Source organism: Aquarana catesbeiana, linkage group LG05 (assembly GCF_042186555.1).
Source record: "Aquarana catesbeiana isolate 2022-GZ linkage group LG05, ASM4218655v1, whole genome shotgun sequence".
In the NCBI taxonomy this organism is placed as follows: Eukaryota; Metazoa; Chordata; class Amphibia; order Anura; family Ranidae; genus Aquarana; species Aquarana catesbeiana.
Window position 1 is genome coordinate 620,461,404 of NC_133328.1, and position 25,405 is coordinate 620,486,808.

Consider the following 25,405-nt stretch of genomic DNA (forward strand, 5'->3'; position numbering starts at 1 on the left):
TTTCCCCAGTCACACCGTCCTCCATACAGTCAGAAAACACAAACAGGGAACACATTTAACCCCTTGATCGCCCCTGACGTTAACCCCTTACCTGCCAGTGTCATTAGTACAAGGTCAGTGCATATTTTTAGCACTGTAATAATGTCACAACTTCCCAAAAAAGTGTCAAAAATGTCAGTTAGGTGTCCGATCTGTCCGCTGCAATGTTGCAGGCCTGCTAAAAATCGCTGATCGCCTCCATTACTAGTAAAAAAATAACTAAAAATGCCATAAATCTATCCCCTATTTTGTAGACGCTATAACTTTTGCATAAACCAATCAATATATGCTTATTTTTTTTTTTTACCAAAAATATGTAGAATACAAATTGGCCTAAACTGATGAACAAATTTGTTTTTTATATATATTTTTGTGGATATGTATTATAGCAGAAACTAAAAAATATAGTGTTTTTTTTTCAAAATTGGTGGTCTTTCTTTGTTTATAGCTAAAAAAAAACAAAAAAAAAAACGCACAGGTGATCAAATACCACCAAAAGAAAGCTCTATTTGTGGGGAAAAAAAAGGACGTCAATTTTGTTTTGGTACAGCGTCGCACAGCGTCGTTCCAAATTCGTTTTTTTGCGAAATTCAACAAATTCGGAAATATTCAAATGAACAAAATCCAGTTCAACTAATTTTTTCAAAAAAATTCGAAAATGCAAAAATCCGAAATTTGAAAATCTGAATATTAGAAAGAACAAAAATCTGAAATTCAAGAATCCAAAATTCGAATATTCGAAAATCCAAATATTTGAAACACCGAAAATCTGAAATTCGAAAGTCCGAAATTCAAAAATCCGAAATCTGAAAAGCCGAAAATTCGAAAGAATTAAAATCTGAAATTTGAAAATCTGAAATAATAACTAACTAATAATAACTATTACTAACTATTAAATTATAGGTATTGGAATTTCCTTTCAAATTTGGCCGTTAGTGAACGTAAGGAATATGAATTTATCTGAAGTTACGAATTATCCGAAATAACAAATACATTTTTTTATTATTATATATTATTATTTATTATTATTATTAAATAATTATGTTCCATTTGTTTAGATGCGGTACTCGTTATTTCGGATAATTCATAAAATTTAAAAGGAAATTCCAATACCTATAATTTAATAGTTAGTTATTATTTCAGATTTTCGAATTTTGGGATTCTCACATTTTCAGATTTTCGAATTTTCAGATTTTCGCATTTCCATTCTTATTTTCGGATTTTCAAATTTTCGGATTTTCGAATTTTGGATTTTTACAAATTTATTTAAAATAACAAATTTTGATCATAACGAATCACCCGAAAAAAAAAAAAGAACAAATGAAATGAAAACAAAAACAAACACATTTTTTGGCCTACAGTGCTCATGTCTAGTGAGTACACTAAGATAAGGGGGACTCTGATGTAAGGGGGGCTTTGGGAACCCTGATTTAAGTGGATAGAAAGGTATAATATACAGTGGGGACGGAAAGTATTCAGATCATCCTTGAGATGGTTCTACACCTTCATTTGAGTCCAGCTGTGTTTGATTATACTGATTGGACTTGATTAGGAAAGCCACACACCTGTCTATATAAGACCTTACAGCTCTCAGTGCATGTCAGAGCAAATGAGAATCATGAGGTCAAAGGAACTGCCTGAAGAGCTCAGAGACAGAATTGTGACAAGGCACAGATCTGGCCAAGGTTACAAAAAATTTCTGCTGCACTTAAGGTTCCTAAGACCACAGTGGCCTCCATAATTCTTAAATGGAAGATGTTTGGGAAGACCAGAACCCTTCCTAGAGCTGGCCGTCTGGCCAAACTGAGTTATCGGGGGAGAAGAGCCTTGGGGAGAGAGGTAAAGAACCCAAAGATCACTGTGGCTGAGCTCCAGAAATGCAGTCAGGAGATGGGAGAAAGTTGTAGAGAGTCAACCATCACTGCAGCCCTCCACCAGTCGGGGCTTTATGGCAGAGTGGCCCGACGGAAGCCTCTCCTCAGTGCAAGACACATGAAAGCCTGCATGGAGTTTGCTATAAACACCTGAAGGACTCCAAGATGGTGAGAAATAAGATTCTCTGGTCTGATGAGACCAAGATAGAACTTTTTGGCCTTAATTCTAAGCGGTATGTGTGGAGAAAACCAGGCACTGCTCATCACCTGTCCAATACAGTCCCAACAGTGAAGCATGGTGGTGGCAGCATCATGCTGTGGGGGTGTTTTTTCAGCTGCAGGGACAGGACGACTGGTTGCAATCGAGGGAAAGATGAATGCGGCCAAGTACAGGGATATCCTGGACGAAAACCTTCTCCGGAGTGTTTAGGACCTCAGACTGGGCTGAAGGTTTACCTTCCAACAAGACAATGACCCTAAGCACACAGCTAAAATAACGAAGGAGTGGCTTCACAACAACTCTGTGACTGTTCTTGAATGGCCCAGCCAGAGCCCTGACTTAAACCCAATTGAGCATCTCTGCAGAGACCTAAAAATGGCTGTCCACCAACGTTTACCATCCAACCTGACAGAACTGGAGAGGATCTGCAAGGAGGAATGGCAGAGGATCCCCAAATCCAGGTGTGAAAAACTTGTTGCATCTTTCCCAAAAAGATTAATGGCTGTATTAGATCAAAAGGGGGCTTCTACTAAATACTGAGCAAAGGGTCTGAATACTTAGGACCATGTGATATTTCAGTTTTTCTTTTTTAACAAATCTGCAAAAATGTCAACAATTCTGTGTTTTTCTGTCAATATGGGGTGCTGTGTGTACATTAATGAGGAAAGAAATGAACTTAAATGATTTTAGCAAATGGCTGCAATATAACAAAGAGTGAAAAATTTAAGGGGGTCTGAATACTTTCCATCCCCACTGTGTATAGATAGATAGATAGATAGATAGATAGATAGATAGATAGATAGATAGATAGATAGATAGATAGATAGAGAGTTCAATTCATATAACTTGCTGTTGCTTTTCCAACATCCATTCCCTGCACTCAGGCTCCAAGTTTCACTGGGCCCTGGTCTTTAGCTGTGTAGTGTGTGACATCAGATCCCTGCCCCCTCCCTTCTACTGCTGAGAAATAGGTTTGATCTGTGTGTTTTAGGAGGACGTAGAGAAGAAATGGTTGCAGATAACAGATACAATTTATGTAGGAGGATTTGATTCATCTCTGTGTACCGCCTGAGGCCAGTCACATCACTGGGTATATGTACTTCCGGACCGCCCACCGTCGTTATACATCGGTACTTTGAAGAGGAATATCGTCATTATGGCAACAGGTATCTACCATAACCCCAGGATCTTCTTCTTCAGCAGGCGGTCCGCTTCAAGATAAAAGTGGTCTCTGCCACGGATTCGCCGCAAGATCACTTTTATTGGCGGCGGGACAGGGGGCCACCCCTCCCGCCGTGCTCCAGTGCCCTCCACCACTTACCGGAGCCATCGGCAGCGGCAGAGGAGATCGGATGCTGTCCCTTGTGTGACATGGAGACGAGTGAGGGGAAGTTGGACCCCACCCGTCTCCATATCATTGCAGGGCGGAAGCGACGTCAAAACGTCACTTCTGCCCATAGCTCTTAAAGGGCCAGTTTTTTTTTGTATTCTTTTAAATGACAATTTTTTTTATTGCATTTTAGTGTAAGATATGAGATATGAGGTGTTTTTGACCCTGGATCTCATATTTAAGAGGTCCTGTCATGCTTTTTTTCTATAACAAGGGATGTTTACGTTCCTTGTAATAGGAATAAAAGTGACACCATGTAAAAATAAAAAATAAAAGGTAAAATAAATAAGAAAAAAATACGTTTTTTTAAACGTGCCCCGTCCCAACGAACTCGCGTGCAGAAGCGAGCACATACGTGAGTAGCGCTCGCATATGAAAACGGTTTTCAAACCACACATGTGAGGTATCGCCGCGATCAGTAGAGCAAGAGCAATAATTCTAGTCCTAGACCTCTTCTGTAACTCAAAACATGCAACCTGTAGAATTTTTTAAACATCGCCTATGGAGATTTTTAAGGGTAAAAGTTTGTCGCCATTCCACGAGCGGGCGCAATTTTGAAGCGTGACATGTTGGGTATCAATTTACTTGGCGTAACATTATCTTTCAAAATATAAAAAAAAATGGGATAACTTTACTGTTGTCTTATTTTTTAATTCAAAAAAGTGTATTTTTCCAAAAAAAGTGCGCTTGTAAGACCGCTGCTCAAATACGGTCTTGACAGAAAGTATTGCAACAACCGCCATTTTATTCACTAGGGTGTTAGAAAAAAAATGTATAATGTCTGGGGGTTCTAAGTAATTTTCTAGCAAAAAAACCCTGTTTTAAACTTGTAAACAACAAATCTCAGAAAGAGGCTCGGTCCTTAAGTGGTTAAGTCACACCAATGATGTCTACGTGCTACCAACAGCAGATCATCAGCCTATTGTCCTGATAAGTATTTTCATTAATGAAGGTTATAAATTTAAGAATGGTGACCCAGCCAAGGCACGCATCATGTGTGTGACCTCTGCTTTGTTCTTGAAGTTGAACCTGAGAACATCCCTTTGTTGTTGTGCACTGGGTCCACCAAGAACAAGTAACCCGACCTGTTCCATGAATATTTCATACATAAAAAAAAATATGATAAATATTTGATTTGGTGCTTCTCTGTCTTTAACTAAATAACCTGAGGTCACGGATCTTTAGATTTTTCATCTCCGGTATTTTGTTTCAAGGGTAGTTGAATAAATACTTAAGTATGGGATAGATTTAGTTGTAATGCCTTGGAGTAATACACGTTATTTAAAGGTTTTTCCTACTTTATCTAATATTTTCCACCTGCTTGGCACTCCTGTAGGGTAGCGTTTAAAGGAAATTTAAAGCACAAGTCCAGCTTGGGTGGTACATCAAAATGGGCAAGCCTCAGCAGCCTGTAATAAATAAGCAGCTCTGGCATTGCCCCTCACAGACTCACTGATGCAGTCATGTGGTACTGCTTATTTTCTGATTTAAATGATGATGTCCAACAGGTTGGAGAGGGGAGGAAGCCATTGGATCAGTATGACAGCCATGCAACTTATATTTTCAAAAGGAGAAGTCCACAATGACAATCATAGTTCTCTCTGTAAAGGTTTCGTCCAAAGGTCCCGCATCTTCAACAACCCCGTTATAAATCACTGTATTGACTATGTAGCCTCAAGGCCAGTAACAACTTGAAATTCAGTAGAGATTAATTATAAAAAATGGGGCGTGTTTTGTTATTAAAATAAATGGTTAACTAATTTGGGACATCTTATAAAAATAAAACAGTGAAAGCACACAGGGAGTGTGTAGTATGTTTGCTCCTTCTGACATGCTGCTGCATCCCCCCTTCCCCGGGAGTTGCTGTGTATATACTTCTAGCAGCTGCTGCTGTCAAAAAAGCTGACACAGTGTGCATCAACCATCAGATGCCTATCACGTACCTGGTGAAGACTGGAATGTTGTGGAGACCTCTATTACATCTCCGCCTAACACTCTTCAAGGCGGAGACAGACGCAAACGTGAAAAATCAAAAGTGCTCATTTTAAAGGCTTATATGCAAGTTATTGCCATAAAAAGTGTTTGGGGACCCGGTTCCTGCCCCAGGGGATATGTATCAATGCAAAAAAAAGTTTTAAAAACTGTAGTTTTTTCGGGAGCAGTGATTTTATTAATGCTTAAAGTCTTAAAGTGAAACAATAAAAATGAAATCTTCCTTTATATATCGTGTCTGGGGGTGTCCTTAGTATGCCTGTAAAGTAGTGCATCTTTCCCATGTTTATAACAGTTCTACAGCAAAATGACTTTCCTAAAGGAAAAAATGTCATTTAAAATTGCTTGCAGCTGTAATGTATTGTGGGATCCCGGCAATATAGATAAAAAAAAACAAAAATACCAAAAAAAAAAAATGGCATGGATGTCCCCACTCCAAAAAAATCCATACCAGGCCCTTCAGGTCTGGTATGGATATTAAGGGGAACCCCGCACCAATTTTTTTTTAAATGGCGTGAGGGTCCCCCAGGCACTATATACTCTGAACAGCAGTATACAATATCTCACAAAAGTGAGTACACCCCTCACATTTTTGTAAATGTTATATTATATCTTCTCATGTGACAACACTGAAGAAATGACTTTGCTATAACGTAAAATAGTGAGTGTACAGCTTGTATAACAGTGTAAATTTGCTGTCCCCTCAAAATAACTCAACACACAGCCATTAATGTCTAAACCGCTGGCAACAAAGTGAGTACACCCCTAAGTGAAAATGTCCAAATTGGGCCCAATTAGCCATTTTCCCTCCCGGTGTCATGTGACCCGTTAGTGTTACAAGGCCTCAGGTGTGAATGGGGAGCAGGTGTGTTAAATTTGGTGTTATCACTTTCACTCTCTCATACTGATCACTGGAAGGTCAACATGGCACCTCATGGCAAAGAACTCTCTAAGGATCTGAAAAAAAGAGTTGTTGCTCTACATAAAGATGGCCTAGGCTATAAGAAGATTGCCAAGACCTTGAAACTGAGCTGCGGCACGGTGGCCAAGACCATACAGCAGTTTAACAGGACAGATTCCACTCAGAACAGGCCTCGTCATGGTCGACAAAAAAAGATGAGTGCACATGCTCAGCATCATATTCAGAGGCTGTCTTTGGGAAATAGACGTATGAGTGCTGCCAGCATTACTGCAAAGGTTAAAGGGGTGGGGGGTCAGCCTGTCAGTGCTCAGACCATACGCCGCACACTGCATCAAATTGGTCTGCATGACTGTTGTCAGAGAAGGAAGCCTCTTCTAAAGATGATGCACAAGAATGTCTGCAAACAGTTTGCTGAAGACAAGCAGACTAAGGACATGGAGATAATAAGATAAACTTATTTGGTTCAGATGATATCAAGCGTGTGTGGCAGCAACCAGGTGAGGAGTACAAAGATAAGGGGGTCTTGCCTACAGTCAAGAATGGTGATGGGAGTGTCATGGTCTGGGGTTGCATGAGTGCTGCCGGCACTGGGGAGCTACAATTTATTGAGGGAACCATGAATGCCAACATGTACTGTGACATACTGAAGCAGAGCATGATCCCTTCCCTTTGGAGACTGGGCTGTAGGGCAGTATTCCAACATGATAACAACCCCAAACACACCTACAAGAGGACCACTACCTTGCTAAAGAAGCTGAGGGTAAAGATGATGGACTGGCCAAGCATGTCTCCAGACCTAAACCCTATTGAGCATCTGTGGGCCATCCTTAAATGGAAGGTGGGGGAGCGCACGGTCTCTAACATCCACCAGCTTTGTGATAATGTCATGGAGGAGTGGAAGAGGACTCCAGTGGCAACCTGTGAAGCTCTGGTGAACTCCATGCCCAAGAGGGTTAAAGCAGTGCTGGAAAATAAGGGTGGCCACACAAAATATTGACAATTTGGGCCCAATTTGGGGTGTACTCACTTTTGTTGCCAGCGGTTTAGACATTAATGGCTGTGTGTTGAGTTATTTTGAGAGGACAGCACATTTACACTGTTATAGAAGCTGTACACTTACTACTTTACATTGTAGCAAAGTGTCATTTCTTCAGTGTTGTCACATGAAAAGATATAATAAAATATTTACAAAAATGTGAGGGGTGTGCTCACTTTTGTGAGATACTGTATATACTATACGGCCTGCCCTATATACTCTGTAGAAAAACTGGGCCTTAGGTGTTGGTGGTACCAGAACACGGTAACCCCTCACAGTTACTCTTGTTGGGGGGCAGAAACAGGCCCTGTTGTGAAATATTATATCAAAAGTTTTAATTACATGGCCCTGTTAAACAGGGCAGAAAAATTGGGCCTTTGGTTTTGGTGGCGCCAGCACACTGTAACCCTTCACAGTTACTCTTGTTGGGCGCAGCAACAGGCCCTGCTTAACTATAAGTACAAAAATAGTAATTACATGCCCCTGTTAAACAGGGGCATAAAAATTGGGCCTTTAGTTTTGGTGGCGCAAGAACACTGTAAGCCCTCACAGTTACTCTTGTTGGGTGCAGGAACGGGCCCTGCTGTGAAATATTATATCAAAAATTGTAATTACATGCCCCTGGTAAACAGGTCCAGAAAAATTGTGCCTTTGGTTTTGGTGGCACCAGAACACTGTAACCCCTCACAGTTACTTTTGTTGGGCACAGGAACGGGCCCTGCTTAACTATTATTTCAAAAATATTAATTACAGGCCCCTGTTAAAAGGAGCAGAAAAATTGGCCCTGCTGTGAAATATTAGAACAAAAATTGTAATTACATGCAACTGTTAAACAGGGGCAGAAAAAATGGGCCTTGTGTGGTGGTGGTGGTGCCCTAAACCAAAAATATTGTTGTAAGCTAGCATCATCAAGATTGAGGAGGAATAGGATAGTCAGCATAGGCATTCTTCATCCCAGATCCAGAGCAAATTCAATCAGTTACAGTGCCTTGAAAAAGTATTCATACCCCTTGACATTTTCCACATTTTGTTAAGTTACAACAAAAAACGTAAATTTTATTTGGATTTTATGTAATAGACCAACACAAAGTGGCACATAATTGTGAAGTGGAAGGAAAATGATAAATGCTTTTCACATTTTTTTACAAATAAATATGTGAAAAAGTTTGGCATGCATTTGTATTCAGCCCCCCTGAGTCAATACTTTGTAGAACCACCTTTCTCTGCAATTACAGCTGCAAGTCTTTTTGAGGATGTCTCTACCAGCTTTGCACACCTAGAGAGTGAAATTTTTACCCATTCTTCTTTGCAAAATAGCTCAAGCTCTGTCAGATTGGATGGAGAGCGTCTGTGAACAGAAATTTTCAAGTCTTGCCACAGAGTCTCAATTGGATTTAAATCTGGACTTTGACTGGGCAATTCTAACACATGAATATGCTTTGATCTAAACCATTCCATTGCAGCTCTGGCTGTATATTTAGGGTCCTTGTCCTGCTGGAAGGTGAACCTCCGCCCCGTCTCAAGTCTCTAACAAGTTTTCTTCTAAGAATGTCCTGTATTTGGCTCCATCCATCTTTCCATCAACTCTAAACCAGCTTCCCTGTCCCTGCTGAAGTAAAGCATCCCCACAACAGGATGCTGCCACCACCATGTTTCACGGTGGGGATGGTATGTTCAGGGTGATATGGAATGTTAGTTTTCCACCACAAATATTGTTTTGCTTTAGGCTAAAAAGTTCAATTGTGGTCTCATTTGACCAGAGCACCTTCTTCCACGTTTTCTGTGTCCCCCATATGGTTTCTTGCAAACTGCAAACGGGACTTCTTATGGCTTTCTTTCAACAATGGCTTTCTTCTTGCCGCTTTTCCATAAATGCCAGATTTGTGGAGAGCACGACCAAATAAAAATAAATAAATAAAATAAAGAAATAAAAAGAAATAAAGCTTTACTGGATCTACTGATTACCAACAATACAGATCTGATTACGGATGTGGAAATATGGGGCAATTTAGGTAACAGCGATCACAGGTCAATTGGCTTCAGTATAAATTATACAAATAGGAAACATAAGGGGAATACAAAGACACTCAATTTCCAAAGAGCCAACTTCCCTAAACTACAAACCTTGCTAGAAGGCATAAATTGGGATAAAATTGGGATAAAATTTTAGGAACAAAGAACACGGAGGAGAGATAGGTTTGCTTTAAGAGCATATTAAATAAGGGCATTAGCCAATGCATTCCATTGGGTAATAAATTTAAAAGAGCGAATAAAAGTCCTGGATGGCTTAACTTCAATGTAAAAATGCATATAAAAGCAAAGGAGAAGGCCTTCAAAAAATACAAGGTTTAGGGATCATCATCAGCATTCAGACTTTATAAAGAATGTAACAAAAAATGTAAGGGTGCAATAAGGACGGCTAAGATAGAGCATGAAAGACACATAACGGAGGAGAGCAAAATCCCAAGAAATTCTTTAAGTATGTAAACAGTAAAAAAGGGAGGACAGACCACATTGGCCCCATAAAGAATGAGGAAAGACATCTGGTTACAAAGAATGGGGAGATGGCGAAGGTATTGAATTTATTCTTCTCAAAGGGAATCGGGGGGCTTCAGTAACCAAAACTGCAGTGTTTATCCTCATGACACATCACAGGAAGCACCTCCATGGTTAACAGAGGACAGAATTAAAATATAGACTTGGGAAACTTAACATTAATAAATCACCAGGACCAGATGGCTCACATCCGAGGGTACTTAGGGAACTCAGTCAAGTAATTGCCAGACCATTGTTCCTAATTTTTACTGACAGTCTACAGACTGGAATGGTACCAGCTGATTAGAGAAAAGCTAATGTAGCACCAATATTTAAAAAGGGCCCAAAATACATCCCTGGGAATTACAGACCAGTTAGCTTAACATCAATATTATGTAAACTCTTGGAGGGGATGATAAGGGACTATATACAAGATTTTAGTAATGAGAACAGTATCATTAGCAGTAATCAGCATGGATTCATGAAGAATCGTTCTTGCCAAACCAATCTATTAACCTTCTATGAGGAGGTGAGTTGCCAGCTAGACAAAGGAAGGCCCGTAGACGCGGTGTATCTGGATTTTACAAAAGCATTTGACACAGTTCCCCATAAACATTTACTGTACAAAATACGGTCCATTGGCATGGACCATAGGGTGAGTACATGGATTGAAAACTGGCTACAAGGACGAGTTCAGAGGGTGGTGATAAATGGGGAGTACTCGGAATGGTCAGGGGTGGGTAGTGGGGTCCCCCAGGGTTCTGTGCTGGGACCAATCCTGTTTAATTTGTTCATAAACAACCTGGAGGATGGGGTAAACAGTTCAATCTCTTTGCGGACTATACTAAGCTAAGCAGGGCAATAACTTCTCCTCAGGATGTGGAAACCTTGCAAAAAGATCTGAACAAATTAATGGGGTGGGCAACTAAATGTCAAATGAGGTTCAATGTAGAAAAATGTTAAATAATGCATTTGGGTGGCAAAAATATGAATGCAATCTATACACTGGGGGAGAACCTCTGGGGGAATCTAGGATGGAAAAGGACCTGGGGGTCCTAGTAGATTATAGGCTCAGCAATGGCATGCAATGCCAAGCTGCTGCTAACAAAGCAAACAAAATATTGGCATGCATTAAAAAGGGGATTAATCCCAGAGATAAAACGATAATTCTCCCACTCTACAAGACTCTGGTCTGGCCGCACCTAGAGTATGCTGTCCAGTTCTGGGCACCAGTCCTCAGGAAGGATGCACTGGAAATAGAGCGAGTACAAAGAAGGGCAACAAAGCTAATAAAGGGTCTGGAGGATATTAGTTATGAAGAAAGGTTGCGAGCACTGAACTTATTCTCTCTGGAGAAGAGACGCTTGAGAGGGGATATGATTTCAATATACAAATACCATACTGGTGACCCCACAATAGGGATAACACTTTTTTGTGGAAGGGAGTTTAACAAGACTCGTGGCCACTCATTAAAATTAGAGGAAAAGAGGTTTAACCTTAAACTAGGGTTCTTTGCTGTAAGAGCGGCAAGGATGTGAAATTCCCTTCCACAGGCGGTGGTCTCAGTGGGGGGCATCGATAGTTTCAAGAAACTATTAGATAAGCACCTGAATGACCGCAACATACAGAGATATACAATGTAATACTGACATATAATCACACCTAGGTTGGACTTGATGGACTTGTGTCTTTTTTTCGACCTCACCTACTATGTAACTATATGTACTATTTGTAACTAAGGATCCGTAACTACCTCCCAGCCACGTACAACTTCTTGGGTTTCTGGGGACTGACAACCATCCCTTGAAGACTGCTGCTGAGTGCTGAGTGTTATCCTCTACATCTATGCTGACAAAATCCTCCTCTTCTTCCTGTGTGTTTGGGGGCCTTGAGAGGAAAGGAAGTTCTCCTCTTCCTCCCGCTGTTCTGCCTCAAGTGCCCTGTCCATGATTCCACAAAGCGTGTGCTCCAGCAGGAGGACTAGAGGGACGGCGTCACTGATGCATGCATTGTCACTGCTCACCATCCTTATGGCCTCCTCAAATGGTGACAGGACACTGCATGCATCCTTCATCAGTAGCCACTGGTGTGGCGAAAAGAATCCAAGCTCTCCTGACCCTGTCCTGTGGCCATGCTCACACAGGTACTCACTGATGGCCCTCTTCTGTGTGTGCAGCTGCTGCAGCATTGCCAACATTGAGTTCCACCTGGTGGGCATGTCACAAATGAGGTGGTTGGTGGGCAGGTTGCATTCCCTTTGAATTTCAGCCAGCCGAACACTGGCATTGTATGACCGGCGGAATTGACCACAGATTTTTCTGGTCTGCCTCAGGAGATCTTGTAAGACTGGGTACCTGCTCAAGAACCGCTGCCCCACCAAATTCCGTATGTGTGCCAAACATGGAACATGGGTCAAGTGTCCCTGTCAGAAGGCGGAGAGAAGGTTGGTGCCTTTGTCGCATACAACCATTCCTGGCTGAAGCTGGCATGGTGCCACCTCTGATCCTGCCCCTTAAGAGCTGACAGAATCTCTGCCCCAGTGTGGCTCCTGTCCCCTAGGCAGACCAACTCAAGCACCGCATGGCATGTTTTAGCCTGACTGCTTGCAGAACCCCTTGAACGCTTACCGAGTACAGCTGTTTCAGAGGAAAAATCTGCAGAAGAGGCCATACAGGAAGAAGAAGAGGAGGGGGTGGAGGAGAGAGCTGTGGCAGAATCACCACTAGCATTTTAGAGGCATGGTGGCTAAACAAGCTCCAACAACACTGAACCCTGTCCTGCGTCCTTCCCAGCTGCCAGCAGAGTTACCCAGTGTGCGGTGAAGGAAAGGTAATGTCCCTGCCCATGCCTGCTGGACCATGAGTCAGCAGTAATATGAACCTTACTGCTGACTGCCCTGTCCAACGAGGCCAAAACATTGCCTTCCACATGCTGGTAGAGAGCCAGAATTGACTTTCGTGAAAAGAAATGGTGTTTTGGAACCTGCCACTGAGGTACAGCACATTCCACAAATTCACAAAAGGGGACAGAATCTACCAGTTGAAAAGGGAGCAGTCGCAGTGTTTGCAATTTGGCCAAGCTAGCATTTAGACACTGAGCATGCGGATGCTGGGACCAAATTTCTTTTTACGGTTCAGCAACTGGGGTAGAGAAATTTGCCTGCTAAAATCAATTGGTGGTGTACTGCTAGCATATTGGCTGCAAGTACTTGGGACACCTATTGCTATACCTTCATTTCTCTCAGTGCTGGTTTTTGAGAGGACTGGAGGTATAGTAGGGTTGGAGATCCCAGATCCCAGGAGCAAGGAGAAGTCCACCTTTTTCTTTGATGTGGGTCTTTCAAGGGAGTTTAACAAGACTCGTAGCCACTCATTAAAATTAGAGGAAAAGAGGTTTAACCTTAAACTAGGGTTCTTTGCTGTAAGAGCGGCAAGGATGTGAAATTCCCTTCCACAGGCGGTGGTCTCAGTGGGGGGCATCGATAGTTTCAAGAAACTATTAGATAAGCATATTGGCTGCAAGTACTTGGGACACCTATTGCTATACCTTCATTTCTCTCAGTGCTGGTTTTTGAGAGGACTGGAGGTATAGTAGGGTTGGAGATCCCAGATCCCAGGAGCAAGGAGAAGTCTTTCAAGTGCTGTTGCCAACGGACTGCATGGCAGGTCATCACATGTCTGGTCAAGCATGTGGTGCCCAAGTGGCTGCTGTTCTGGCCACGCTTGATCCGCCTCAGACATAGGTTGCAAAAGCAACAGTGCGATCTGCTGCACACATGTCGAAAAAAGCCCACACCAAGGAACTTTTAAAAATCAGCGGGGAGTCAGCAGCGCCCTGCACCTGCAGAGCCCTGTGATGCAATAGGGTGGCTGCCCTTAAGCTGCCTCCTAGGTGACATCCTGCCTTGTTGGAGTTGTGCCTCCTCCTCCTCCTCACTTTCCTCCTCTCTTCTCTCAGGCACCCAAGTACAGTCAGTGACCTCATCATCCTCTCCCTTCTCGTCACTGGAGCAAACTTGGCAGTATGCTGCAGCTGGGGGAACATGACTGACAGTTTCTTGTCCTTCTGTGGCACCCCCTCTCTCTAGGCTCACGTTACTCCCTTCCTCAACCTGGGAACCAACATCTGAGCCTTCATATCGCTGCACATCCTCCAGCAGCATGTACCCGACACTGTGGTCGAATAATTCTGGGGACTCCTTCGTGCATGATGGTGGGGCTACGGAAGAAGTGACTGTGGACAAGGAGCCAGTGGAATAGGCTTTGGCAGCTGTGTTGGAAGGAAAACTACTCTGAGCCAGGGTGACAGAGGATGAGGAGGATAAGGACGACTTCGTTATCCACTCCACCAACTCTTCTGCATGTTGTGGCTTAATAACACGGCCAGCAGCAGAAAAAAAGGACAAGCGTGCCCCATGGCCACCTGCAGAGAATGCACCATGTCCACGACCACCACTGTTGACTGTAGACACAGAGGCTGCTTGCCCTCTTTTATTGGCCTGTGAGCATCTGCCTCTCCTTGGTGGCCTTCCGGACATGAAGTATTTTTTGTTTTGCAATACGCCACTATGCTGTATTATATACTGTGAACACCGCCTGAAGTGTATTAGAAACTATACACCAGTGAATGCACTGTAGATATGGGCTACACTGAATGCAGAGTATAAGAGTATATATATATATATATATATATATATATATATATATATATATATATATATATAATATATATATATATATATACACACCGCCTGAAGTGTAATGAGAAACTGTACACACTGTTTTAGATGTGTACACCACCTGCACTGTATTGGAGACTGTACTACGGTTGCACTGTATTGTGTGCTGTGTACAGCACCGGAAAAGTAGTAGAAACTGTACACACTGTATTAGATACTGTGTACACCGCCTGAAGTGTATTAGAAACTGTACATACTGTATTAGATACTGTGTCTATCACCAGAAAAGTAGTAGAAATTGTACACACTGTATTAGATACTGTGTACACCGCCTGCTTTGTATTAGAAACTGTACAATGACTGCACTGTATTGTATACTGTGTACACCACCAGAAGTGTAGTAGAAACTGTACACACTGTAATAGATACTATGTACACCACCTACACTGTAGTAGAAACTGTACTACGGCTGCACTTTTTTGTGTACTGAGTACACCACCAGAAGTGTAATAGAAACTGTACACACTGTATTAGATACTCTGTACACCGCCTGCACCGTATTAGAAGCTGTATTACGGCTGCACTGTATTGTGTACTTTGTACACCACCAGAAAAGTAGTTGAAACTGTACACACTTTGTGTACACCGCCTACACCGCCTGCACTGTATTGGAAACTGTACAGTGGCTGCAATGTATGGTGTGCTGTGTACACCACCAGAAGTGTAGTAGAAACTGTACACACTGTATACACCACCAGAAAATTAGTAGAAACTGTACACACTGTATTAGATACTATGTACACCACCTGAAGTGTATTAGAAACTGTACACACTGTATTAGATACTGTGTATACAACCAGAAATGTAGTAGATACTGTACACACTGTATTAGATACTGTGTACACTGCCTCCACTGTATTAGAAACTGCACAATGGCTGCACTGTATTGTATACTGTGTACACCACCAGAAGTTTAGTAGAAATTGTACACACTGTTTTAGATACTGTGTATACCGCCTGCGCTGTATTAGAAACTGTACTGCGGTTGCACTGTTTTGTGTACTGTGTACACCACCAGAAAAGACGTAGAAACTGTACACACTGTATTAGATACTGTGTACAACACCAGAAAAGTAGTAGAAACTGTATGCACTGTATTAGATACTGTGTACACCACCAGAAAAATAGTAGAAACTGTACACACTGTATTAGATACTGTGTACACTGCCTGAAGTGTATTAGAAACTGTACACCCTGTATTAGATACTGTGCACACCACCTGCACTGTATTAGAAACTGTACTATGGCTGCACTGTACTGTGTACTGTGTACACCACCAGAAATGTAGTAGAAACTGTACACATTGTATTAGATGCTATGTACACTGCCTGCACTATATTAGAAACTGTACTACGGCTGCACTGTATTAGATACTGTGTACACCACCAGAAAAGTAGTAGAAACTGTACACACTGTATTAGATACTGTGCACACTGCCTGCACTGTATTGCAAACTGTACTATGGCTGCACTGTTTTGTGTACTGTGTACACCACCAGAAGTGTAGTAGAAACTGTACACACTGTATTAGATACTATGTACACTGCCTGCACTGTATTAGAAACTGTACAAAGGCTGCACTGTATTTTATACTGTGTACACTGCCTGAAGTGTATTAGAAACTGTACTATGGCTGCACTGTATTGTGTACTGTGTAAACCACCAGAAGTGTAATAGAAACTGTACACACTGTATTAGATACTGTGTTCACCGCCTGTACTTCGGCTGCACTGTATTAGATGTACACCACCAGAAAAGTAGTAGAAACTGTACACACTGTATTAGATACTGTGTACACCACCAGAAAAGTAGTAGAAACTGTACACACTGTATTAGATACTGTGTACACCACCAGAAAAGTAGTAGAAACTGTACACACTGTATTAGATACTGTGTACACCGCCTGAAGTTTATTAGAAACTGTACAATGGCTGCACTGTATTGTATACTGTGTACTCCACCAGAAGTGTAGTAGAAACTGTACATACTGTATTAGATACTATGTACACCGCCTGCACTGTTTTAGAAACTGTACAATGGTTGCACTGTATTTTATACCGTGTACACCACTAGAAGTGTAGTAGAAACTGTACACCCTGTATTAGATACTGTGTACACTGCCTGCACTGTATTATAAACTGTAATATGGCTGCACTGTATTGTGTACTGTGTACACCACCAGAAGTGTAGTAGAAACTGTACACACTGTATTAGATACTGTGTACACTGCCTGAAGTGTATTAGAAACTGTACAACGGCTGCACTGTATTGTATATTGTATATATATTGTATACACCACCAGAAGTGTAGTAGAAACTGTACACACAGTATTAGATACTGTGTACACTGCCTGCCTGTATTAGAAAGTGTACTACAACTGCACTGTATTGTGTACTGTGTACAACACCGGAAAAGTAGTATAAACTGTACACATTGTATTAGATACTGTGTACACGCCTGAAGTGTATTAGAAACTGTACTACCCTGTATTAAATACTGTGTACACCAGAAGTTTAGTAGAAACTGTATACACTGTATTAGATACTGTGTACACCCCCAGAAAAGTAGTGGAAACTGTACACACTGTATTAGATACTGTGTACACCTCCTGAAGTGTATTAGAAACTGTACACACTGTATTAGATACTGTGTACACCGCCTGCAATGCATTAGAAACTGTACTACAGCTGCACTATATTGTGTATGGTGTACACCATCAGAACTGTAGTACAAACTGTACACACTGTATTAGATACTGTGTACACTGCCTGCAGTCTATTAGAAACTGTACTACGGCTGCACTGTATTGTATACTGTGTACACCACCAGAAAAGTAGTAGAAACTGTACACACTATATTAGATACTGTATACACCGCCTGAAGTGTATTAGAAACTGTACATACTATATTAGATACTGTGTACAGCACCAGAAAAGTAGTAGAAACTGTACACACTGTATTAGATATTGTGTACACTGCCTGCACTGTATTAGAAACTGTACAATGGCTGCACTGTATTGTATACTGTGTACACCACCACAAGTGTAGTAGAAACTTACACACTGTATTAGATACTGTGTACACTGCCTGCACTGTATTAGAAACTGTACTACGGCTGCACTGTATTGTATACTGTGTACACCACCAGAAGTGAAGTAGAAACTGTACACACTGTATTAGATACTGTGTACACCACCTCCACTGTATTAGAAACTGTACTATGGCTGCACTGTATTGTGTACTGTGTACAGCACCAGAAAAGTAGTAGAAACTGTACACACTGTATTAGATACTGTGTACACCACCTGAAGTGTATTAGAAACTGTACATACTGTATTAGATACTGTGTACAGCACCAGAAAAGTAGTATAAACTGTACACATTGTATTAGATATTGTGTACACTGCCTGCACTGTATTAGAAACTGTACTACGGCTGCACTGTATTGTATACTGTGTACACCACCAGAAGTGTAGTAGAAACTGTACACACTGTATTAGATACTGTGTACACCACCAGAAAAGTAGTAGAAACTGTACACACTGTATTAGATACTGTGTACACCACCTTAAGTGTATTAGAAACTGTACACACTGTATTAGATATACTGTGTACACCACCAGAAAAGTAGTAGAAACTGTACACACTGTATTAGATACTGTGTACACCGCCTGCACTGTATTAGAAACTGTACTACGGCTGCACTGTATTGTATACTGTGTACACCACCAGAAAAGTAGTAGAAACTGTACACACTGTATTAGATACTGTGTACACCGCCTGAAGTGTATTAGAAACTGTACATACTGTATTAGATACTGTGTACAGCACCAGAAAAGTAGTAGAAACTGTACACACTGTATTAGATATTGTGTACACTGCCTGCACTGTATTAGAAACTGTACTATGGCTGCACTGTATTGTATACTGTGTACACCACCAGAAGTGTAGTAGAAACTGTACACACTGTATTAGATACTGTGTACACCACCTGAAGTGTATTAGAAACTGTACACACTGTAATTGTATACTGTGTACACCACCAGAAAAGTAGTAGAAACTGTACACACTGTATTAGATACTGTGTACACCGCCTGCACTGTATTAGAAACTGTACTACAGCTGCACTGTATTGTATACTGTGTACACCACCAGAAGTGTACTAGAAACTGTGCACACTGTATTAGATACTGTGTACACCGCCTGCACTGTATTAGAAACTGTACTACTGCTGCACTGTATTGTATACTATGTACACCACCAAAAGTGTAATAGAAACTGCACACACTGTATTAGATACTGTGTACACCACTAGAAAAGTAGTAGAAACTGTACACACTATATTAGATACTGTGTACACCGCCTGCACTGTATTATAAACTGTACAACAGCTGCACTGTATTGTATACTGTGTACACCACCAAAAGCTTAGTAGAAACTGTACACACTGTATTAGATACTGTGTACACCACCAGAAAAGTAATAGAAATTGTACACACTGTATTAGATATTGTGTACACAGCCTGAAGTGTATTAGAAACAGTACACCACTGAATGCACTGTAGATATAGGCTACAGAGAATGCAGAGTATATATATATATATATATATATATATATATATATATATATATATATATATATATATATATATACGATACAAGACTGTATATATATATATATATATATATATATATATATATATATTTATTAATACACCACCTGAAGTGTATTATAAACAGTACACCACCGAATGCACTGTAGATATAGGCTACACTGGATGCAGAGTATATATATATATATATATATATATATATATATATATATATATATATATATATATATATATATATATATATATATATATATATATATGTATATATATATATATACACAAGACTGTATGTATATATAATTGTACACCACCTGAAGTGTATTAGAAACAGTACACCACCGAATGCACTGTAGACAGTGGCCCGTCCATAGGGGGCGCTCAGGCGCTGCCCCCCCAAGCTGTAAAAAAGAAATATCACTTTAAGAGTGACCAGGTGCCGGACATGTGGCGGTCTATGGGAAGCTTCCCAGCCTGCAATCAGCTCATTGCAGGCTGGGAAGCTGATTTGCCCATGTTTACAGCATGTGCAGGGCGCAAGCTGTGCGCCTGCACACACTCCCACTCTACTTTGATTCGTCAGTATGCCTAGTAGTGGCATGGGATTGGCGCGGCGGGGACCGGAGGAGAGGACAGTGGGCATGGGCGTTGGGCGTGGGCGTTACTACATCACTTCCGGTTTCTCGGCCACAGTGGGGGTGAGTCGACTGGAGTGCGTGTGGCGCCATTGAAGGTAAGTGCTGGCTGCCCTGCCTTGTCATCACTGGGGCCCAAAGCAGCTGCCTTTTCAGCCCTGCACTGCCCGCAGATTTTCGCGGAGTAACGAGTGCAGCCGCTCCCCCCCTGCTCTCCCAAGCGGTGGCCACATTGTGACAGGAGAGCGGGACAGCTCCGAGCTTCATGTGCTTGAGCCTGCTTGTCCCGCTTCTCCCTCTGTCAGGAGTTGCGGACCGGAGTGACAGTGAATGAGTGGCACTCCGTGTTCCTCCCGCCCCCACCTCGCCTGACAGTGACAGACCTGTGTAGCACACAGCTGAGTAAAGTGTTCTGGCTGTCTGATAGGCGGAGACTACACTGTGTTGTACCGCCGTGTCAGGTGAGAATGAACACCGTGGAGAGAAGGGGATTCGCATGTGCAGAGAATTGGGCTTACAGAGGTGAACCTGGATGGGGGGGTACAGAGGTGGATGGGGGGGTACAGAGGTGGATGGGGGAGGGGGGTACAGAGGTGGATGGATGGTAGAGAGGTGGATGGGGGGTACATAGGTGGATGGGGGAGGGGGGTACTGATACAGAAGTGGACGGAGGAGGGGGGTACAGAGGTGGCGGGGGGTACAGGGGTGCACATGGGGGGGTAACAAGATGGACAGAAGTATACAGAGGTGAACTGTGGATGGGGGGTACAAAGGTGAACTGTGGATGAAGGGAGGTACAGAGGTGAACTGTGGATGGAGGGGGGTACAGAGGTGAACTGTGGATGGGGGGTGGTACAGAGGTGGATGGGGGGTACAGAGGTGGCAGGGGGTACAGAGGTGCACATGGGGGGGTAACGAGATGGACAGAAGTATACAGAGGTGAACTGTGGATGAAGGGAGGTACAGAGGTGAACTGTGGATGGGGGTGGTACAGAGGTGGATGGGGGGGTACAGAGGTGGCAGGAGGTACAGAGGTGCACATGGGGGGGGGGGTAACAAGATGGACAGAAGGATACAGAGGTGAACTGTGGATGGAGGGGAGTACAGAGGTGAACTTTGTGAGAAATGCTATTTACCAGTTTTTTTGAGAAATGCTATATACCAGGCGTTGTGAGAAATGCTATATACCAGGCTTTGTGAGAAATGTTTTATACCAGGATTTGTGAGAAATGCTATATGCCAGGCTTTGTGAGAAATGCTATATACCAGGCGTTGTGAGAAATACTATATACCAGGCTTTGTGAGAAATGTTTTATACCAGGATTTGTGAGAAATGCTATATGCCAGGCTTTGTGAGAAATGCTATATATCAGGCTTTGTGAGAAATGCTATATACCAGGCAGAGCACGCTGTGATTGCCAAAGCATGCAGGTTAGAGAAAAAATACCTGTTTGCAAAATTTTATAACAAACTATGAAAAGTGTTCTTTTTTTGTCATTTTCAGTCTTTTTTTGTTTGTTTAGCAAAAAATAAAAACTCAGTGGTGATTAAATACTACCAAAAAAACCCTATTTTTTTGTGAAAAAAAATTATAAAAATGTCATATGGGTACAGTGTAGCATGACCGCGCAATTGTCAAAGAGTGACAGCGCTGAAAGCTGAAAATTGGCCTGGGCAGAAAGGGGGTATATGTGCCCAGTAAGCAAGTGGTTAATAAGGAAAAAAAAAATGGTTGGTGAGTCCAAATTCCACTTTGCTCAAACAGTGCAGCCTTCAACAAAGCCTTTAGCATTTGACCCTTCCAGAAATGTCGAATGGCTGTGTCCCCCACTGTACCATATAGTTCCTCCAATTGGCCCATACGCCACTATAGGACTCAGTAGTGACACAGGGCGTTGGGGAGGAACCACAGCATGGTGCCGGGGGGGGGAGTGCAGACCTTTGTTTGCTTAGTGCAAAACAGAATACACATATAGCAGAATACTTACCTTTAGCCCCCACTTTGGAAATCTTCACTCCTGCTCAGTGTTGCATGTCCTGTGCCTACCGTGCAAGTGTTGCTCTCACTCAGTTTATTCTTATGGCTTGGCTGTACTCCTCTGAATGGTTGGGGCTGCCATAAGTATGGCCCCAGCTATTCGCTATGAATGGGGCCGGAGAAGCACATGCTCAGTAGCCACAGGACATCGGTGTGACTGAATATCTTTTTTGGTGACTTCAACTACAAAAATTTATGTTAAAATAGGCAGTATTTCACATTTAAACCTAATGGTGGGGCTGTTGCTCTCTATGGAAATTTTCTCTTTTGATGCATGATGACGATTCGACCACCAAGGATTAAAAAAATTATACATTCAGGAAGTAGGGCTAATAAGGGTACATACAAGCACTCTCTCCAAGCATTCTCTCCAAAATTTTCATCATTGATATATTGAGCATAAACTTTTTTTGGCATGTTCAGCGACAAAGTAATATTGATAAAACTAGTATACCTTTTGTACTTACTGTTCAAGATTAGAGATGAAATGAAGAGGTTGGGCTATGATAAATTATTAACTTAAATTTAACACTGAGTTAAGAACTGGGCTTCGGTAAGTAAAAATATTTTTTGCTAACGCTCCCCTATCGCTAACTGCACCAAAACAAATCTAAACTAGGCTGTAAAAGGAGGCGATAAATACTTACATTTCTGGGAGGCAGTATCTAAGAACTTTGCTATATTGCAGATCTTTGTTTGATGCTGATATCTGATTGGAATGTGGTTCAGATTCGCCGCTACCTTGGGTTCATGGCAGAGGCGTAACTAGAACCTTCAGGGCCCCGGTGCAAGAAACAATGTTGGGCCCCCCTGCCCCACTTCCATCCGAGCCCCGGGCTTCCAATTTTGGAAGGGTGTCCATGGACATGCTCCCAAAACCGTGCTTCCCGTATGCCCCCTGGGACATGCATCCAGCGAAATCACAGCGGTCCTCAGCTGATCACATGTAAACAGACTTGCTAGTTATCCGCAGCCCTTTCCTCCCACGCTGTGTCTGTGTTAGGAAAGGACTGCTGTTAACTGTCAAGAATGTCAGTAAATTGTTTACACTGATAATCAGTGCCCCAATCATCAGTGCCATCTATCAGTGCTCATCAATGCCACCTATTAGTGCCCATCAATGCTGCCTATCAGTGCTCATCAATGCTGCCTATCAGTGCTCATCAATGCTACCTATCAGTGCCCATCAATTCCACCTACAAGTGTTACCTATCAGTGCTCATTAATGCTGCCTATTAGTGCCCATCATTTCAGCACCACCTATCAGTGCTCATTAATGCCCCCTAACAGTGTCCATCAGTGCCACCTATCAGTACTCTTCAATGCTGCCCATCAGTGCCCATCAATACTGCCTGAGTTCTGCCTATCAGTGTTCCTATGTGCCCATCAGTGCCCATAAATGTCACCTATCAGTGCAGCCTATCAGTGCACATTAGTGATTCCTATCAGTGCTCGTCAATGTGGCCTGTCTGTGCCCTTTAGTGCCTCCTATCAGTGCCCATCAATTCCTCCTGTCAGTGCCCATCAATGCCTCTTATCAGTGCCCATCAATGCCTCCTATCAGTGCTCATCAGCGCCTCCTATCAGTGCCCATCAGTGCCTTCTATCAGTGCCCATCAGTGCCTCCTGTCAGTGCTCATCAGTGCCTCTTATCAGTGCCTCCTATCAGTGCTCATAAATGCCTCCTATCAGTGCCTTCTATCAGTGCCTATCAGTGCCTTCTGTCAGTGCTCATCAGTGAATCCTAACAGTGCCCATCAATGCCTCCTATCAGTGCTCATCAGTGCCTCCTATCAGTGCCCATAAATGCCTCCTATCAGTGCCCATCAGTGCCTCCTATCAGTGCTCATCAGTGCCTCCTATCAGTGCCCATCAGTGCCTCCTATCAGTGCTCATCAGTGCCTCCTATCAGTGCCCATAAATGCCTCCTATCAGTGCCCATTGGTGCCTTCTATCAGTGCCCATCAGTGCCTTCTATCAGTGCCCATTAGTGCCTTCTATCAGTGCCCATGAGTTCCTTCTATCAGTGCCCATTAGTGCCTCCTATCAGTGCTCATCAGTGCCTCCTATCAGTGCCCATCAGTGCCTCCTATCAGTGCTCATCAGTGCCTCCTATCAGTGCCCATAAATGCCTCCTATCAGTGCCCATTGGTGCCTTCTATCAGTGCCCATCAGTGCCTTCTATCAGTGCCCATCAGTGCCTTCTATCAGTGCCCATTAGTGCCTTCTATCAGTGCCCATGAGTGCCTTCTATCAGTGCCCATTGGTGCCTTCTATCAGTGCCTTTTATCAGTGCTCATCAGTCAATCCTATCAATGCCCATCAGTGTCGTCTGCCTTCTCAGGACATCATGGCTCTGAGCGAAGAGTGTCTCTCACGGAACAGCAGCACAGAGACGCCGGCATTGACAGTTCTATTTCCCTCTCCGTCCGTTCTCTCTCACACGGGATGAGAGAGGACACAGCTGATCTGCTCCCCTTCTCCCCTCTCCTGTGTGCTCCTCGGGAAATGTGAGCTTGTTAGCTTCACACTTGACTGCCCGCGGAGCACACAGGAGGGGGGAGGGGGGAGAAGTGGGAGCAGATCAGCTGTAAATATAAACTGCTAAATAACTTTTCTCATCAGTAGTGTATATAGCAGTCTTGTGACTTCTATCAGTGTCTGACCGAGCACTGGTTAATGCTTGTAGGAGGATTTTTCCTTCTGCTCTGATGGTCCTATGAGGCTGCAGGACCCCTGATCATATGCAACTTCCCTCAAAAAAAAACCCTCTCTAGCAATTCATACCAAACTGAGCATGTGCAGAGTGCCTCCTAGGGCTCTGTTCTAGCAGCAGATGGATTGGGAAGAGTAAAAGAAGGGGAAGAGAAGGTAGGATCAATCAGCCTTTTAATACAATGCGCAGGATCAACCCCTTAGGTACCATAGTGAGTATAACAATCACGCTTTACTGCATATACAGACTGATTTTACTGTTGTGGGTTTAGTAACACTTCAATTCATGCAGTAAAAACCCTGCTTGTGTACCTTGCATCCAGGGCTGCTGTTAGAAACCACGGGGCCCCATACAGACAACCTGACATGGGGCCCCATACAGACAACTTGACATGGGGCCCCATACAGACAACCTGACATGGGGCCCCATACAGACTACCTGACATGGGAGCCCTATACAGCCAATGCTTCCTTTCCCGAATGAACACAGTATGTGATCGGTACCGATCATTCATTGTGTTCATTCAGTAAAGAAAGGGGGTGGTAAATATGACATGTTGACTCTTCCTCCCCATCCCAATCTTGAAGTATCCTATTGTGTGCTTACAGCTTCCGGCAGGAAGGAGAAGCTGGCAGCACTGCGGCGGTGGGCACACAAGGGG